Raw genomic sequence first — 17,667 nt, 5'->3', positions numbered from 1 at the left:
ATTCCTGCTTTATTTAGCTGCTTCTGCATGCTACAGACAAAGAGTTTTCCTTGACTGCAAACTTAGAAATTGATAGAATCCATTATATTTCCCAAAAGCAGTCAGTCCTGTTTATTATAGAAAGAGCTGTAAAAAGCTTGATTAGACAATGAATAATCTGCTAAGGGAAGAAATTTCTTTATTCCAGCAACTTAGTGATTGACCTTGTCCTGAAACCAGAATTCTTCATTCAACACTCATATTTACTCATGAGTCTTATTACTATTTGCATCCACAGTGTCCAATACTTACAAAGTTGTAACAGATTCTTGGAGCCAATGTGTTCTTGAGATTCCAAGTTCAATTGATTTTCATTTTGGAAATCTGAAAAATCATCTGGCTTCTACAACAGCCTATGAAAGTAAAACCTTTAACCTTTTATAGCTCCATTACACAACTTAAAAAAGAGGAATTGCAAAAATATGAAACAAGCCTTTACAAAACTAAAAAAAGCAAAACCTACAGGTTTTTTTTTCAGCTCTATAGATTTGGTAGGGTTGTAGCAAAAATTAAAAATTAGATCTGACAAAGACTGGTAAGAATCCTTTGCTGTTTTTGAAGTTATTTCAGATTGACTTGTAAAAAAAAAGTGTCAATCCTCAAAATTAAATCTGAATTTTGCTTAGAAATAAATAACTAAAATTCTAAATGGGGAAAAAACTAGTTTATTCCTACTTTGAAAGAATTTGATCCCTAACAGCAATTCTGTTTCAAGACATTAGCTAAGGCAAGCTGAAGATGATTTTCATTATATACATACTCAAACATTATTAATGGTAACTAGATAATTGAATTATCGAATTTACCACTTCTATTACTATTTCTATATCAACATTTTAATGATTAATACAATTTATTGTGTGCTGTCATGAAATAGCTTCATATCTGCTCTGCAGCCAAAATTCTATATTTTAGACTTCACAAATATAAAATCAAACAGAGAATATATAACTTCAGCTCTTTTAAAAGTTCATTGTTACCAATATACGCATTTTTGTTTCCCATTTTGTTTTCAAGTATTGTAAACATAATAATGGCTGGGTCATTAATACTGGGTCAGATACTTCCCATCTAATTCCTTGTCCAGAGAGTTAACAGCAGAGTGTACAATGAAAAGTAAAAAAACTGGGCAAGAACAGATGGATACTTTTACACAACACTCTCCCAGTCTCCAGCAATTTACCACTTGATGAATTTTTGAGGTAGATATGCTAGGTTTATATGAATAACGTAGTATGTAATGCATTTTTCTTCCACTACGTTGTTCAAAACCTCCCCAAATCCATGGAAAATTTTAACAGCCAAAGCATCCTGAAATTTCAAAGCTTAATTATTCATTGTGATGAAATATCTGGTTTTAACCACCAATTTGTTAAATCTAACTTTAACTGTCTACAAGAACTGAGGGGTAGACAGCAAAGAACCTTTTCATATTTGCTCTCTCCATTCCACTTGTGATTTTAGAGATTTCCATCATATCACCTTTTACAGGTGACCACCCTTGTCATACCAATCTTTTGCTTTTTTACAGATTGATTAGCCCTAATTCTAAAGAAGTGGATTATGTGCTATTTTTAGGATATTTTCTGCTGTTTCTGATCTATTTCCAATGCCACTAACACCTTTTTAATTTAGGACATGCAAAGTGCACGGATTCACATCATGGCAGCACAGCCTCTATTTTGACACTTCATTTACTTTTTGGACTGGTACTAAGGTCTAAGCATTTTCTTCAGAGTTTTTAATATAACCTCTATATTAATTAACTGTATTAATTAAGAGAATATTATTCTATATAAATTTAGGACCCATTTTTCCCCCAACCATGTGAATCTTTCACCTCTAGTTATATTGAGTTTTATATCCACCACTGTGTCTCATAAAATCCTTTTGCAGTGGGCACTGTTTGTAGTATTGTCTAGAGACCATCATCTCACTAATTACCATCTTTTCCATATTATTATCCTCACATTCAACAGCAGAGGTCCTAGCACTGATCTATCTGGGACTCTATCAGTAACCACTGTGAAAATTGTCTCTTTATTTCTGTCCATAACCATATCATCTTTAAACCAGTGACTCCTGCATGCAGTCGACCTATGCTCTTTCCCAAAACTGTTTGGATTCTTTAAGACTTCTAAGTAAGGGATCATGGGATATGCCACTTGAAAATTCAACCAGATTATAACAAATGTATTTTGCCAACTTCTTCAAATAACTTCAGTAAGTTTGTGAGATCAGACTTTCCCTTATGGTACTACATTGACTGATCCTCAGGACATCACATTTATTTACATGTCTGCTAATTATTACATCATTTCTACTAATATACTAGGAGCAGGCATCTTGCTTATGGCATCTGCTGTTCAACAGGACTGTCCTGGAATATTTTAAAAATTGCATCATGTTAACCCACCTCCAGTAATCTGTCACACAGTTAGTTCTTAAGAGAGAGGTTAAATATGACAAAATGCACGGGGCTTGCACAGTTTTAATTAACAAAGAGTTCTAAGGAAAATCATATTTGCAGTGAAAAAATAACCTGAAACACAACTTCCACAACTTCTCCACAAGATTTGACATAGATTGTCAGTTCTGAGATTAGACCTACAAAATCAGACCCCAGCTCTCATCACGAAGTACTTTGGTAAATGATACTTGATAAAGGGATGGTGTCTATGGAAAACTGCGGCCTTACCTTTTTTTACAGATGGTTACTATGCCAGCAAGTGTTCTGAAAAGCAGCATTCACTAGACTTACATTCCCTTTGTTTTTAATACTGCTTGCTCGCAACACCATTTACTATCAAAATACAAAATGTGGAGTTCACAGAGTTTATGTTCATCACTGCCTCTGTTCCTTCCACATCTGCTTCATAGAGTTCCCGTAGTCATAAGAAAAGAATGACTGAGAGTGCCGAAGCACAGCTACCTCACCCATGGATCCAGTACTTCTGGTTAGGTAAGTTGACTTTTCGGACGTCTGTGCCCCTTATTTGCTGCTACATTAGACAGGGAGGTCCTGCAGAACAGAAAGATCCAGGTCACCCGCCTGACACGGGAGGTGTCAGTGACACTGCACAGGAGGTTCTCAGCCAGTGCTATTTCCGAATGCCGCTCACAAAGTCACAGAGGACATCTGCACATGGACTTGCCCTGCTGTGGTGCTGCTGGGACTGGGACATGCGTTCACTTCTTGCTGCCTCCATAGCTAGGCATGCCTCCTCATATGAGGGAAGACTTTAATGTCTACCAAACCTGTCTGCAAAACAATGACAGCAGATATCCAGCACAAGATGGTGCATGGCCACTTGAGACTATGGAATTCAGCCTGCTGATGTAAAAGAGTGGGTTTACTGCTGTCTGTTAAGTCACTGTGTCTCTCTTTCAGCTTGATAAGCCCATTCAGCTTCCTCTACCATGACTCATAAAGAAGTACTTACACAGCCTGACCTATGCCTAGGAATAGTACAATCATCAATCCAGCATTTACTAGGTACTGGCAAACTTATATTTGGCTGTCTGAAAATGAGACAGAAATCCACTGGGGTAAGGTCCAAGAATACAGTTTGTTAAAAGAAAAATCCCACTGCCAGTTGCAGAGATTTGTGGAAGCAAAGACAAGCAGTGGTAGACAAGACATAAGCTGGGGGAACCAGCTGTATCAGTCTCAGCACCTCACGGAGTTGTGATGCTCAGGAATCCCTTGGTGACTGTCTTATGAAAAACCTGCTCCAGTGCCAATGTAACATGCAGGCACTTATTTAAGAATAGTTCTTCCTGCTTGTAAAATAAAAGGCACCACAAGAGAATATTCCCTACCCCCACTCTCTGCCAGAAAAAAGCCACAAAAAAGTGCATTTCTTTTCCCCCTACACTTCTCATTCTTTTCTTGCGTTGCTCTCCTCCCCAGGGCCCACTTCCCTGCCCAGGATCAGGGTGAAACCTCTATCAGACTTCCCTGAAAGCTTCAGAGATTATGAAGTAATTTTTATGGTTACGATGAAGCATGCACTTAGCAAGCTGGAAATCTGCCCTCAGTATCTTTTTATGACACTAATGTTGTTTGAGAAACTTACACTGTAGTTTCTAAAGTGGTTTTAATTGACACCAGAGCTGATACTGCCCTTTTTGTTTCTGATCCACCCCTTCTGTTCATCCATATTTCCACAATTTCCCTTGTTGGTTTTTTTTTTGTGACTGCACAGAGAAGCAGAATAGATCTAACTCAAATCAATTCCCTCTTTTGGGTTTTCTTCCTGGATGCTGATGGTCCAAACAGCCAGAGCATGGCAGCAGCACTAGGGAGGCAGGACTGCTTGTACCAGTTCACACTGTATGGAGTGGAAATACTTTCAAAACAGTGTTCATTCATACTGAAGTGCAAACAGAGGCAGAAACGTCACCAATGTGCAAACTGTGCAAAGCCCACAGTTGTTTGGGTGGTAGAGGCAAGGCAGTACCACTACATTAGCTAAAATCAAAACAGTTTTAACGAAATTTCTTTTGTGGTCCAGCATTATTTTATCAGCTATTACTCTGACAGTGGCCATACACTTGAAAGGGATAGTGGATGAAGCATGGACTAGAAGATGTTGCTGGGTGGAGTGGGAGACTGCCGATACAGAGCAGTACCAAAGGAAGCACTGGCCGCTGCAAACTGCACCTAAGCTTGCAATAACCCATGCTGGGCAGTGTACAAAGGAGTAACAAATTGTATCAGGACGCAAACTCACAACAAATAACTGATCCAGCAACTTCACCTCAGCCTTTTACAGAAATGTCAGCAAAACCGGTACCCCTGTCTGAGTGCAGTTTTATTTCACTAAGCAAAACCCCACGTGATTGTTAATAGCAGCAGCTGATGCTATTCAGGTGTCTGACACTAAGCAACAAGACCTATGTGGAAAGACAACTAAAATCCCTGTCCAATGGCCAGTGAAAGGACAAAGGTGAGCTTGCATCTACTGGAGGGGAAAATCCAAGCTCTGCTACTCTGGCAGTCAAAAAGCAGGTATTGGTGAAAAAGGTTTAGTGTAGCTGCAGGGGCCCAGCAGGACTCCAGTGAGAACAAACTCTACTAAAACTGGCACAAAATGTTTTGAAAAAACACAGCCTTGAAGGGTGGAGTGGTGAAAAACACATCTAATGTAGTCCCTCTCCAATTGCACTTGGGGAAAGAGATGTTTAACAATCCCTTCCTTCCCCCTATATCACTAATCCTGTTGCACCATTATTTCATTAATAGACTTAAAACTTGCTGGGGAACAATCCATAGACCTTCATTAGAGAATTTAAGTTTTAAGGTTTTCTGAAAATTTTAACAGGCACAAACAGCTTTAAAAATCTACTCTGGTATCACCCTACGTACTCATACAACATCCTGCACAGCAAGAAGGATATTCTAATTGCACTAAACTGGTCTCTAGAAAATACAAAAGGGGGAAAAAAGCAATAGACAAGAAATGAGAGAAATGGAACACTATTTCTTATAATGTAAAGTAAGAAGTATCTCTGAAGCAAGCATCTGACAGTCTAAAAACCAGTCATGACTAACAACATATAGTAATCAAAATAAACCTCTGTAAAGAGAGGAAATAAATATAAGAGACTCCCTTTTCAAATCATGGTTTGTGTGAAAATCTATTGTGTTGCAACAGAAAGGCATGAGGCTGGAATGTTCCAGGAAACAGGGATGATGGAACCACCTACTCTAAAAGGCATATACCATCTATGCAACAGCTTGCTCGTTTTTTCAGGATGTAATCAAGCGTCTGCATGACATGGAAATCTTATTTCCTTAATCAATTAGAATGACAAACTGTATATGAAAAAGCCCAAACCTCCACGTTTTGCAGCCTCATATCTCATTGAATCCATTCTGAAAACAGAATACTGCTCTCATATCTTCAACTCGATGTGGATAGATTTTAAAGCCACTTTCATTTCACAGAATGTAGCACATTCAATAAAAACTATTTGTTATCTCTCAGCTGTAGGGAACTGGGGCCACAACATACAATTATTGCATCAGAACATTTCTTGTGTGCCCTCAGCTGTTTGGATGCAGCAGCTGGGTGGGCAGTTTAGAAAGAGAACAGGAATCATCAAATAGAGTTACAGTAAGCAGGCTCAGGCAGTACTGGGGAAAATAGAGTGAGTATACAATAGCTAAAGCAAGGCATGATTAGGGTAGTCTGTCTGGCTTTTAGGAATGTGAAAGGATTTAGTTTCACAGTAAGCCACGGGTAGATGGTTTCAAGAATATTTCTGTTCAAAGTTCATACTGAGGTTTTATGCTTCAAAAAGAAATTTTTTTGAACACCTCCATTTAGCACTAACCCAGTCTGCTTTGATCTGAATGTCATCATTCCTTTGAAGAAGCTAAAACATGCTGAAGACTCACAGAAAATACTCTTTGGTTTTGCTAGAAATTGTATTATTCAGACAGAAGTTATTCCCTAAAAAACCAAATGATTTTGGGGTTTAGGATTTCTTCCCTTGCGCTCATGAGTAGATTCTAAAATCAAGAACCATTGTGTATTTCCAAAATAATGAAGGAGATAATTATCAGTAACTCTTCATGGCTACCCTAATTCCACAACCTAACAAAACTGAAAGTAATTCAGTATACTTTTCAGGTTTTTGACTAATTAAAGAGAAACTTGATTCATTATCTTCGTAGAAAACTATACAAATGGCCAAAAGAAGGGGAGGAGGGATAAAAAAGTTAACCAACCATCTTCTTAAGGACTTACTTAAAAACTCTGGTTCTCCATACTGATTCCTTACTCATGTATACATGCAGCAAAAAATCAAGAGGATTTCTGAATGAACTTATAGGTATTTCCATGAAATAAAGACCAAATCAAGAGGCAAATTACATTGCATTTACAGTAAAATTATGTGACTGCTTTATTCAGGTTTGCACACTTTACATTGCAAATACATCCAGAGTAACAAAGATTAAACCCTTCAAATTAACTCTTTTAAATTAAATATTAAAACAAAGTATTTTATATTAGAACATGGTGCCTGTCAAACTCGTATTCCAGACAAGTGAATTTAACTTTCTATTCGTTTATCAAGTAAATAATTATAAACCTCAGGCAGCTTGCTTATGAGAAAGTCTGAATTTATGAGTTTTGGGGGAAAAAATCCCAAATAAACCAACCACCCAAAAAATACCCAACTTCAACAGACAAATAAAAAACAGAATAAGCCTGCATTCCAATTACAATTATTAATTTATTTCATGGCCTGAAAGAATGCACAAGTAACTGGACTACTTCTGCACAGTAAGCCATATTACAGAAAAAAACCCTTAATGTACCACACTCTGGAAAAAAGACCTCATTAAGGATTAGTCTATTTCATGACAGACATGCTATAATTCAAAGCATTAAACTGATCACTTAAGATCTTTGACAATGCAGAAGTCAGGTTAAAAAGCAGGGTTTGAGCCATATAGTACAATTTATTTAATACAACAGTATTGTTCTACAGAACTCCACAGCTCTCTGAGCCAAACACATCAGCTGGGTCAGAACCAGTTGTATGTAGAGGAGGGAGAAAACAGTTGTGCAACCGTATGACGAGATATGGAACAAGCACTTATTTACAAAGGAACCTCTGGAGCTCAGCAGCTTCTACCCTTTACTCAAAGCAGTGTTCAGAGCTTCAAAGGCTGCTCAACACTGTTCTCAATTAAGTTCAGAGTATCTCCAGGTATGGAGATACCGCAGCCTCTTCAGACTACTTATCCCAACATCTGATCCCCCCAATAATGCAAATCTTTCCTAATGTCTAGCTGAAACATCCCTTGCTGGAACTTTCTGTTGTCTCTAGTCCTGTCACCCAGCTCCTCCAACAAGAATCTGGTTCTGTCTTTTCTGTACCCTCCCCTTAACCGGAAACAAGATCCACCGCCCTAGTCTTCTTTGAACACTGAGGACACCCAGCTCCTCCAGCTTCTCTTTTTACATTATGTGCTTCTGTACCGTAATTATCCTGGCAGTCTTCCTCTAGGCCTGCTTCAGAAAGTCAGCATCTCTCCTACACCAAGGAACACAAAACTAGACATTGTTTTTGATGCCATCACACAAATGTCAAGCTGACAGAAATACTCACTTCTCTCAGCTACTGGCTTCATTCTTGCTCAAAGGTACCTTGCTGACTCACATTCCACTTGGTGTCCACCAGCAAAGCGATGTCATTTGCTGCAATGTTGCTCTCTAGCCGTTGGTTCCCAGCCTGTACTACTGTGCAGAGTTATTCTGTTTCTATGTTCAGATTCTGCTGAACACCATGAGGTTCGTGTTAGCCCATTTCTCCAGCCTGCCAAGGTCTCTCAGAGGAGCAGCCCTGCCCTCCAGCCCACACAAGCTGGTGTCATCAACAAGCTTGCTGACGATGCATTCCATCACCTCATCCAGGTAGTTAATTAAGATTATAAATGCAAAGCTGCACTATTTAATTTTACTGAATACTAATTATCACGTCCTGAAAAAAGGACTTCCATGCAGTTTAATTTTAACTAATTAACAGGGTGCTAAATGGGATGTTACAAAGAACTTGTACTTCAACACACAAGTAAGTCACCAAATAAAGCCTCTTCAGTATTTTTTTTTAATGGGCAGTTTGCACTTGGTGACTCACTGAAATAGATCAAATGAAAGATTTGTCTCCAACACATCCTTCTAAATATGGAGAATATACAAAGTATCTGTGTCAGTGACTCTCAAGATGTCTGGGAAAAGGGCCTAAATTAAGAGCCATTGTATATTTATACTGCAATAAGCTACAAAGCCATTAGTAATGTCTCAGTACTGCAGGCTGCATACTTCCATATACAAACTTGCAGAGAACGCAAGTAACAGGAATTCTTTCACAAAGAACAAATACTTTTTCTTAGGATATTTAACTCACAATGCTTCATAGACCTAGATTATTTGCTAATACAATTTTGCAGTAGACCTGTTTCTGCAGAATAAGTGTGCCAGATCATTGCTGAAGAATTGTGTTTTGCTATCATGAAGTCTGCTATACAGCTGGGTCTCAAGATTTGAGCTTTAAAATATCAAAATCCTCAACTTATGGATATATAGATAATTTCAACTATTTAGCAAACATGAATTAACCCGCATCAGTCAAGGAAGTTCTTAAAATGTTAAAAACATTATTAATACAGCTGGAACTTTGGTCTTCATAGCTTAGTAGGTACACATTCCTGCAGTTTCTTCACGACCTGGATTAAATTCACAATTTTTCATTCAGTGATTAAGAAGAAATTTTCTGGGCTCTACTCTGCCAGAACATTTCTACATGTCCGTCTGTAGTCTTTCAACATAGTAGAGACAACCAGAGATGAATATATTCACTTGTCCCTCAGCTTCTTAGAGATCTAAAACACAACAGAGCCACTTGGGTTAAAAAATAAAAAATGCTAAAAAAATGACAATTCTGCAAGTAATTTACACAGGCAAGAAATAAGAAATAATTTTTTTCTTAATAAGAGGAAGAATACTTCAGGGGAAAATTCTATTGCAACAGCATTTACAGGTTGCTACTGTCCAAAATTAGTCCTGATGTGTGCATCCAGCCTTGCAGATATCTTACACACATAGTACCTAATAGTAATACAAAGGAAAACACACAACTGCTTATCACAGCAGTACAGTAACAATCAAACCCTTAGTACAGAGAAGAGTTCATTAATAAACTACAACTGTCCTGAAATTCCTATTCTTAAGTCCACAATAAATTTTAATAGAACCAGTATTTGATGTATTTTATTTGCAAAAACATTGACAAGTATGTATCATGACCTTTTCTCACCATTTTTCAGCTATTTCTCCAAAGGCTGGTTCATAACAGGAAATATTTCAATTATCATCATCAGTACTTCATCTGAGCATCCTAAAAACACATACTATTGTTTTTTTAATACAGTCAGTTTTGAGTTTCTACACAACTGTTTTGATAGAAATAAACCATTTGTAACTTTGCCTTCAAAATTCCTATTAGAAATCAATTTGAAATAATAGGGCAGGGGGGCATTACTTACCCCAACTAACATCTATGGAACTTCCCTGAAGCAAAAAACTTAAGTAAACTCAAACTAATAAATATATCAAATACAATTTTCTCCTCAACTTATTTCATTTGTAGCAATTTACAACGAGGGCCAAAACCAGTTGCACACAATGTTCCTACCATCTCTTAAAGGACCACCTCTTGTGGTAAGAGCAAGCAGGGATTGTTTAAAAAGCAGAATTACACTTATAAACTAGAAAAATCTAATTATTTTGTATGATAAATTCCAAGAAAAAAGTGATCATCAAGTGAAGTACTCGGGGCAGAGAATCAGTTTCTAACTTCTGTACATTTTATCACAATTGATCAGAGATTATATAAACCAGCCAAGAAATACGCCATTAGTGCATATATAACTAGCATTATACATACTAACTTTAAGCGTATTTTCTCCGAAAAAGCTTTGAAACCTCCAGAACTGTATCTTTCCTCAAAGAAGGTAGGGATGGGGGGGGGGGGAAGTGAGCGATTACTAACACCCCTGTAAGACATTTTACAGAAGTTGGTACTTTAATTAAGACAATTACCACAGAATTAAACTGTGTAAGAATTTGCACAATTAGCCACAATCATTTTTACCACTTTTCCATTAAGTTATATCACAGACTACCCCTAGTTGACGTCATGTCAACCAAAACCCCCAGGTTCTTTTCTGGCAGGCAGCTTTCCAGCCACTCATCCCAAGCCTGTAGTGCTCCATAGGGTTGTTGTGACCCAATGGCAGGATCCAGCACTCGGCCTTGTTGAATCTCATACCATTGGCCTCAGCCCATCAATCCAGCCTGTCCAGATCCCGCTGCAGAGCCTTGCTACCCTCCAGCAGACCAATACTTCTGCCCAACTTGGCATGCCTGTAAGCTAAGGGTGCACTGGATCCCCTCTTCCAGATCATCAACAAAGATATTCAATAGGACTGGCCCCAATACTGAGCCTTGGGGAACATAACTAGTGACCAGCCATCAGCCGGATGTAACTCTATTCACCATCACTCTCTGAGCCCGGACATCCAGATGGTTGTTTTTTGCTCAGAGAAGAGTATACCAACACAAACAGTTTCTCCAGGAGAATGCTGTGGGAAATGGTGTCAAAGGCTTTACTGACGTCTAGGTCAACAACTTCTGCAGCCTTTTGCTCATCCACTAGGCAGGTCACTCTGTCATAGAAGATCAGCTTGATCAAGCAGGACCTGGTTTTCACAAACCCATGCTGGCTGGGCCTGATCCCCTGGCTGCCCTTTATGAGCCATGTGATGGCTCTTAAGACGACCTGCTCCATGACATTCCCTGGCCCTGAGGTCAGACTGACAGGCCTGCAGTTCCCCAGATCCTCCTTCCAACCCTTCTAGAAGAGTGCCACATTTGCTAACCTCTAGTCACCTGGGACCTCCACCATTAACCAGGATTGCTGGTAAATGATGGAAAGTGGCTCAGTGAGCACTTCTGCCAGCGCCATCAGTACCCTTGGGTGGATGCCACCCAGCCTCATACACTTGTGAGTGTGTCAGTGGTCAGAAGGTCTCTGACCCTTTCCCTTTCGATTACAGGGCCTTCATTCTGCTCCTCATCTCTTTATTTCAGCTCAGGGGGCTCAGTACCCAGAGAACAGTTGGTCATGCTATTAAAAACTTAGGAAAACAAGGCATTAAGTACCTCAGCTTCTTTCCTCATCTTTCGTCGCCTTGTTTGCCCTCTCATCCAATAAAGGATGGGGATTCTCCTAGGCCTTCCTTTTGTTACTGGTGTATTAACAGAAACACTTTTTATCAACTTTTACAGCAGTAGCCAGATTAAGTTCTAATTGGCCCTTCTAATTTTCTCCCTGCATAACCTCACAATATCCTTGTAGTCCTCCTGAGTTGCTGGCCCCTTCTTCGAGGGGCCACAGGCTCTCCTATTTTTCCTGATTTCAAACCAGAACACTGTTCAGTCAGGCTGGTCTTCTTTCCTGACAGCTTTTCTTTAGGCACATGGGGACAGCCCACTTCTGCACTTCTAGGATTTCCTTCTTCAAAAATGTCTATCCTTCCTGGACTTCTCTCCCTTTCACGAATGCCTCCTAAAAGTTTGTCAACCAGTCTCCTCAATATGCCGGTCTGCTCTCCAGAAGCCCAAGGTAACAACTCTGCTGTCCCTCCTTACTTGTGCAAGAATTGAAAACTCTTATTTCACAGTCACTGTGCCCAAGACAGCCCCCAATCATCGCAACACCCACAAGTGCTTCTCTGTTTGTGAACAGTAAGTCCAGCAGGGCACCTTCCCTAGCTGGCTTACTAGCCAATGGTGTCAGGAAGTTCTCTTCCAGACACTCCGGGAACTGTTTCCTCTAGACTGTTTCCTCTCCACTGCATTGTATTTCCAGCAGACATCTGGTGAGTTGAAGTTCTCCAGGAGAACAAGAGCTAATGATGGTAAAACTTCTCACAGCTGCTCAGAGAATATTTTGTCTGCTTCTGCAACCTGGCTAGATGTAAGAGTATGTATCCAACCAGGATATCTGCACTGTTGGTCCTACCCCTGATTCTTATTCATGAACAACCCTACTGGCACCATAATTAAGCTCTAGACAATCCAAACGCTCCCTTAAACACAGGGCTATTCCACCACCTCTCCTTCCTTGCCTATCCCTGCTGAAGAGTTTACAGTCATCCACTGCAGCCCTCCAGTTGTGAGTCATCACACAATGACCACGCTTCCGTAATGACAATTATATCATAGTTTTCCTGCTGCACAATGGCTTCCAGCTCCTCCTGTTTCTTGCCTGTCCTGCGTGTACCGGAGCAGAAGCACTTCAGTCAGGCTACTTATACCCCCACCTTTTTTGGGGAAGAAGTCCTAATTCCTGTATGACCAACCTCAGATGCTTCTGTGGTTTCTAACACATGGATAACCACTGGTCTTTGCTGCCACATGGATCTCCATCTTCTGTCTTCACTGAAATGGAAGATCAAAGAACATCACTAGCACACTGTCCCTCAAACATGGGTGTGCTTCTCCCAGGCTTATCTCTAGTGAGCCTGGTTTTATCAGGTTCCCCCTTCAAATCTAGTTTAAAGCTTTTCTAATGAGCCGTTCTAACCCCTGTGCAAAGATTCTTTTCTCCCTTTGATAGGTGTACACTGTCTTGTTGCCAGCAGGCCTGGTGTAAACCAACCCATGATTAAACCCCCCAAAATTCTGCCAGTGACACTAGGCTTGGAGCCAGGAATTCATCAGCTGGCTCTTCCTGTTCTTTCCCTCAATCATTCCCTGCAACTGGAAGGATAGAGAAGCACACTACTTGTGCTCCTGATTCCTTAACAAAGGCTTTGAAGTTTCTCTTCCTTCCCCTCCTACTTGGTACAACTTCATTGCTGCCTACTTGGGAAAAAAAAAAAAAAAAATCAATAATGGATATTAATCTGAGGGCCATACTAGGATACTAGGCTAGGAAACTTTCTCTCCACATCTTTAAGCCAGGCCTCAAGGAAGCAGGAGACTTCCCCAGGAAGTGGGTCCTTCTCTTTGAGCCTTCTGTTCCCTTCAGACGGGAATCTCCTACAACAAGGATCCATCTTTTTTGCTTTGTGGGAGCAGATTTGATGCAGGGTATAGGTAAACTTAGCACCAAGCTAGATGAACCATCATCCTTGCTACTTTTTGGTTTCACATGCAGTGGCTCCTAAGTATTATGTGAGGGCATTTGGGAAGGTAAGGCACTCACAGAGGAGACACACCTCTGCTGCACTGAGCAGGAACTTGTCACCATCGCCCCTTATCCCTTAAGTCACTGCACTCAGCAGGGCAGAGAGAGCATAAGGAATCTTCCATATCATGTGTACTGCATGTTCTTCAGATGTGTCAAAATGGTAATCACAAGCCACTGGGAAACTCCTTTAAATAGGGAAAATCCCCAAGAAATTTAATAAAATTTTCTCCAACATAGAAGCCTGCACATAAGACCTATTTTATACAGGGTTAATAATATAGTGCCTCAGTTGTCACGATGTAATATATAAACTACACTAAGTGATTGTCAAAGAATAATGTTACTATACTGAAGGTTGTGTGCAAACATTGATTTCTAGGTTTAAGTTTACACACAAATACAAAACTTGCTTTTAGAGGATTCATTTTGTCCCCTTGTCAGTACACAATTGCAGAAGAAAAGTTACTCTTGTAACTTTTCTTTGCAACACTGTCACACAGCTGCTCCATAAAGCCACCTGAGCTAGGAAGGATCCCAAGCACTCAGCCGAGAGACCCTCCTATTTCCCTCCAGTAATCCAGTTACAAACTTTTACAGTATTTTTGCTGCAATTATCCTCCAACAAGCAGAGTTCAGAATTTACCTAGTTTAAAATACAAACCTAAGGAAAACCACCAAATGAAAATCTCTCTTGAGCAACTGCAACAAAACCCCTTAAAGAAAATTCGAGGATATTAGCAATACTACAAATAAGCTTTAGGTCAAAGTAAGTGCTTGCCTTATCTAAAATAGTTAAAAACTCTTGTTTCTTATCCTGTCAAAACAGACCCCAGTAAAAAGTCTTTCTTGTGGGCTCCCTTTATATACTGAAAGGTTGCAACAGCATCTCCTTGGAACCTTCTTCTCCAGGGTGAACAACCCCAACTCTCTCGACCTTTCTTCACAGGAGAGCTGTGCTGTGTTTGTGTCCCTCCTCCAGACCCGCTCCAACAGGTTCATGTCTGTGTTGTACTGAGGGGCCCCAGAGCTGGATGCAGCATTCCAGGTGGGGTCTCTCTCACCAGAGCAGAGTGGAGGGACAGAATCCCCTCCCTCACCCTGCTGGCCATGCTGCTTTTGATGCAGCCCAGGATACAACTGACTTTCTGGGCTGCAAGTGCAGATTGCAAGCTTATGTCCAGTTTTCCATCCACAAGTACCCTCAAGCCCTTCTCGGCAGGGCTGCACTTAATCCCTTCACCCCCAGCCCGTATCAATACCAGGAGCTACTCTGACCCAGGTGAGGACCTTGCACTTGGCCTTCCACTGTCACAAGCAAAGACTAATTTGTCTGGTTCCAATAACTCTGGAAGACACTTAGCAGTTATGAAGAAAAACAGTAGTTGTTAAACATTAAGTAGACTTCTCTGGCTTGAACTTTTAATGTAAAATGTAATATAATCTTGAATGAAATAACCTTTCCCCCTAAAATTTACACATAAGTGTGATTTCTATAATGCTTCATGGAAAAGTATGTGGTATGTATTTTGGAAGGAGGAAGCGAAAGAAGTAAAAGCCTTGCCTGATGATAATGATGATAATGATGTCGAAAACAGAATTTCCCATGTCATTTTGAACACTTCAGAATTTCCACAGGGCTGCTCTTTAAGCAAAACAGATCTCTCTTTGCTACGTATCATTACCAATTATGCAAACACAGTAATGTGATTAGAAACGTAACTGCTTCAGTACACATATTGGTTAACTCCAGCTTCACAATTTTCTTTTTTACTGGCATGAGTCACCTTAGCAAAGCTGACAAAACTTCAACAGTGACAACTGCAGACAGCAATGTCTAGTTATCAGATTCCAAGGTGAAGTTAATGAACTACTCAGGTAACGGTAACTACATGATATCTGAACAGAAAAAATAAATCAAAAAACCAAAAACTCTCAAAAACAAACAAAAACCCCAAACAAACAAAAACAAAAAAAATCCCTCCAACACACACACAAAAAAACCCCAAAAAACAAACAAACAATTTAAAAAAAAAATTCAAACAAAAAATCCAAAACATCACAAAACCTGCTAGCCAAACTAGTTAATGATTAATAAACAAAGCTCTACTACTGGAACGAAAAGAAACATAGTGATAAGCAATCACAGCAGAGATGTCACAGACCAGGAGTGATAAACTGCTCAGGACAGAGTAAATCAACTATAGCGTTAACAAGGTTTTATACAGTGAACAAAGACATAACGACGTTTTCTAAAACCATATTTGTAGTTGTTCCATTGAATAAAAGCTGACAGCTTTAGAAGGCATTCCTTTTCATATTTACATGCCTAGTTTTCTTTAATTTTCTGAAGTGTGTAGGCCAGATAGGAACATATAACAAACACATGTAAACTCACATGCAATATGTAACTATGTCCAGGAAATTCCATGTTTTGTCCAATAAGCCTCATCAGGTACTTACATACGTACATACCTAGTCCTATCTAGATGTGTATGGCACAAGTGAAAATTAAAGAGACTGCACAAAACTTACTTGCCTAACTTTTGGGTGTTGACTATTGATATTATTATAGTGCCACTGTCATAATTTTTTTTCTTTCTTTTTAAATTGATTTTAATTCATAATACTCTGCTGATGCATATACATATATATGACTATAGAGCACCACCAACATTGTTTAGCCTTTTAGTAGATTTATAGTAATATTGTAATTCAGGAATAATAGACAGCATTATTAAAATATTTTATTCTTTTGAATAAGGACTGAAGTAAAATTCGTTGAAGAAGGAATTGACTGAGTACTGGGCCACAGAAAGACTTGGAATTAAAGTTTGCAGAAGCCTCTTCTGTGACTTGTAAAGACAACCACCTACTCTTTCCATGTCCACAAAAAAGAAAGATAAGAAAAAAGTTGCTATAAATTCTATCAATTCACTTCTATGTAGACATCTTAATGAAAGAAGTCACGTGTTCTAAATAGTTGAAAAACGCTGTTGATTTCCTTATGACTAAAGCCTTTTTCCCCCCAAGGAAGAAGAGTAATTTTCCTCTGTACGCAAAAGAGATTAAAGAGAAATTAATCCACCACACTTCATACTGATGAAAGTAAGGATAAAACAGCCATATGAGTAAAGAAGACACAGTCTCTTCTCATTGGTAACCTGTACAGCCAAAATCCTCTCAAAAACCGTCTCTCGCTTTACTGAATGTACTTAAATTACAGCACATTATTGATGTTATGTCTTCAACTAAAATTCCATTTCTGGAACTGGTAAGCACAGAAACGCACTCAAAGAAGGTGCAATCAAGGACGGTTAGTCATAATGGAGGGATCCATGCAAACAATTTAAGCTGCAGTATTAGTGCTTTACTCTGCCGAGCAGGTTTTTGTGACTCTGTATATCCTCTACATACTATTTGAACTGTAAATAAGAGGTAGACTAACTAGTCATGAATTATTAAGATTAATTTTTAAAAGTTGCCCAATTTCCAGTATGTGCTTAGACGTGTCTGGGAGAGGAATACTACTACTTACATAAAACTGCTACGGTATCAAGACTAAATTTTTTCCACTGAGGGGGAAAAAAAAAAACCAAAACCCACACCCCCGAGATCGCGAGCGTTTAATTTCATTCAAGGGCTGTTCTGACGGCGTTACCGAGCCACGAAGCCAGGTCACTCTGTCACAGCTCGCCCCGCAGCACACACTCCCACTCCGGCCACTCACACTTTTCCCGTTCTGCCTTCCAGGCAGCATTTCCCGACTACGAACAAGGCGGGCATGAGCCCAGCGGCGGGACCTGGCTGAAGCCAGGCCATCGGGCAGCTCCAAACTTTGCGACGGTCCCG

General features: G+C 39.6%; 1 protein-coding gene across 3 annotated transcripts in view; it reads right to left on the bottom strand.

Annotated features, from left to right (window-relative positions):
• ANKIB1 (ankyrin repeat and IBR domain containing 1) overlaps positions 1-8,366 on the bottom strand; it is an 80,185-nt gene extending 71,819 nt beyond the window's left edge. For 2 of the 3 annotated variants that reach the window (XM_008629902.2, XM_008629903.2), the window contains exon 1: positions 8,170-8,366. The gene's annotated coding sequence lies outside the window, so the exon portion shown is untranslated. The remainder of the gene's footprint in view (positions 1-8,169) is intronic. The other variant, XM_017729283.1, reaches the window with a different exon arrangement.
• Positions 8,367-17,667: the final 9,301 nt, after the last annotated feature.

This window comes from Corvus brachyrhynchos, unplaced genomic scaffold, assembly GCF_000691975.1.
Source record: "Corvus brachyrhynchos isolate BGI_N302 unplaced genomic scaffold, ASM69197v1 scaffold142, whole genome shotgun sequence".
Classification (NCBI taxonomy): domain Eukaryota; kingdom Metazoa; phylum Chordata; class Aves; order Passeriformes; family Corvidae; genus Corvus; species Corvus brachyrhynchos.
Note: the sequence above shows the minus strand (reverse complement) of the source record. Positions and strands in the feature narration are given on the sequence as shown.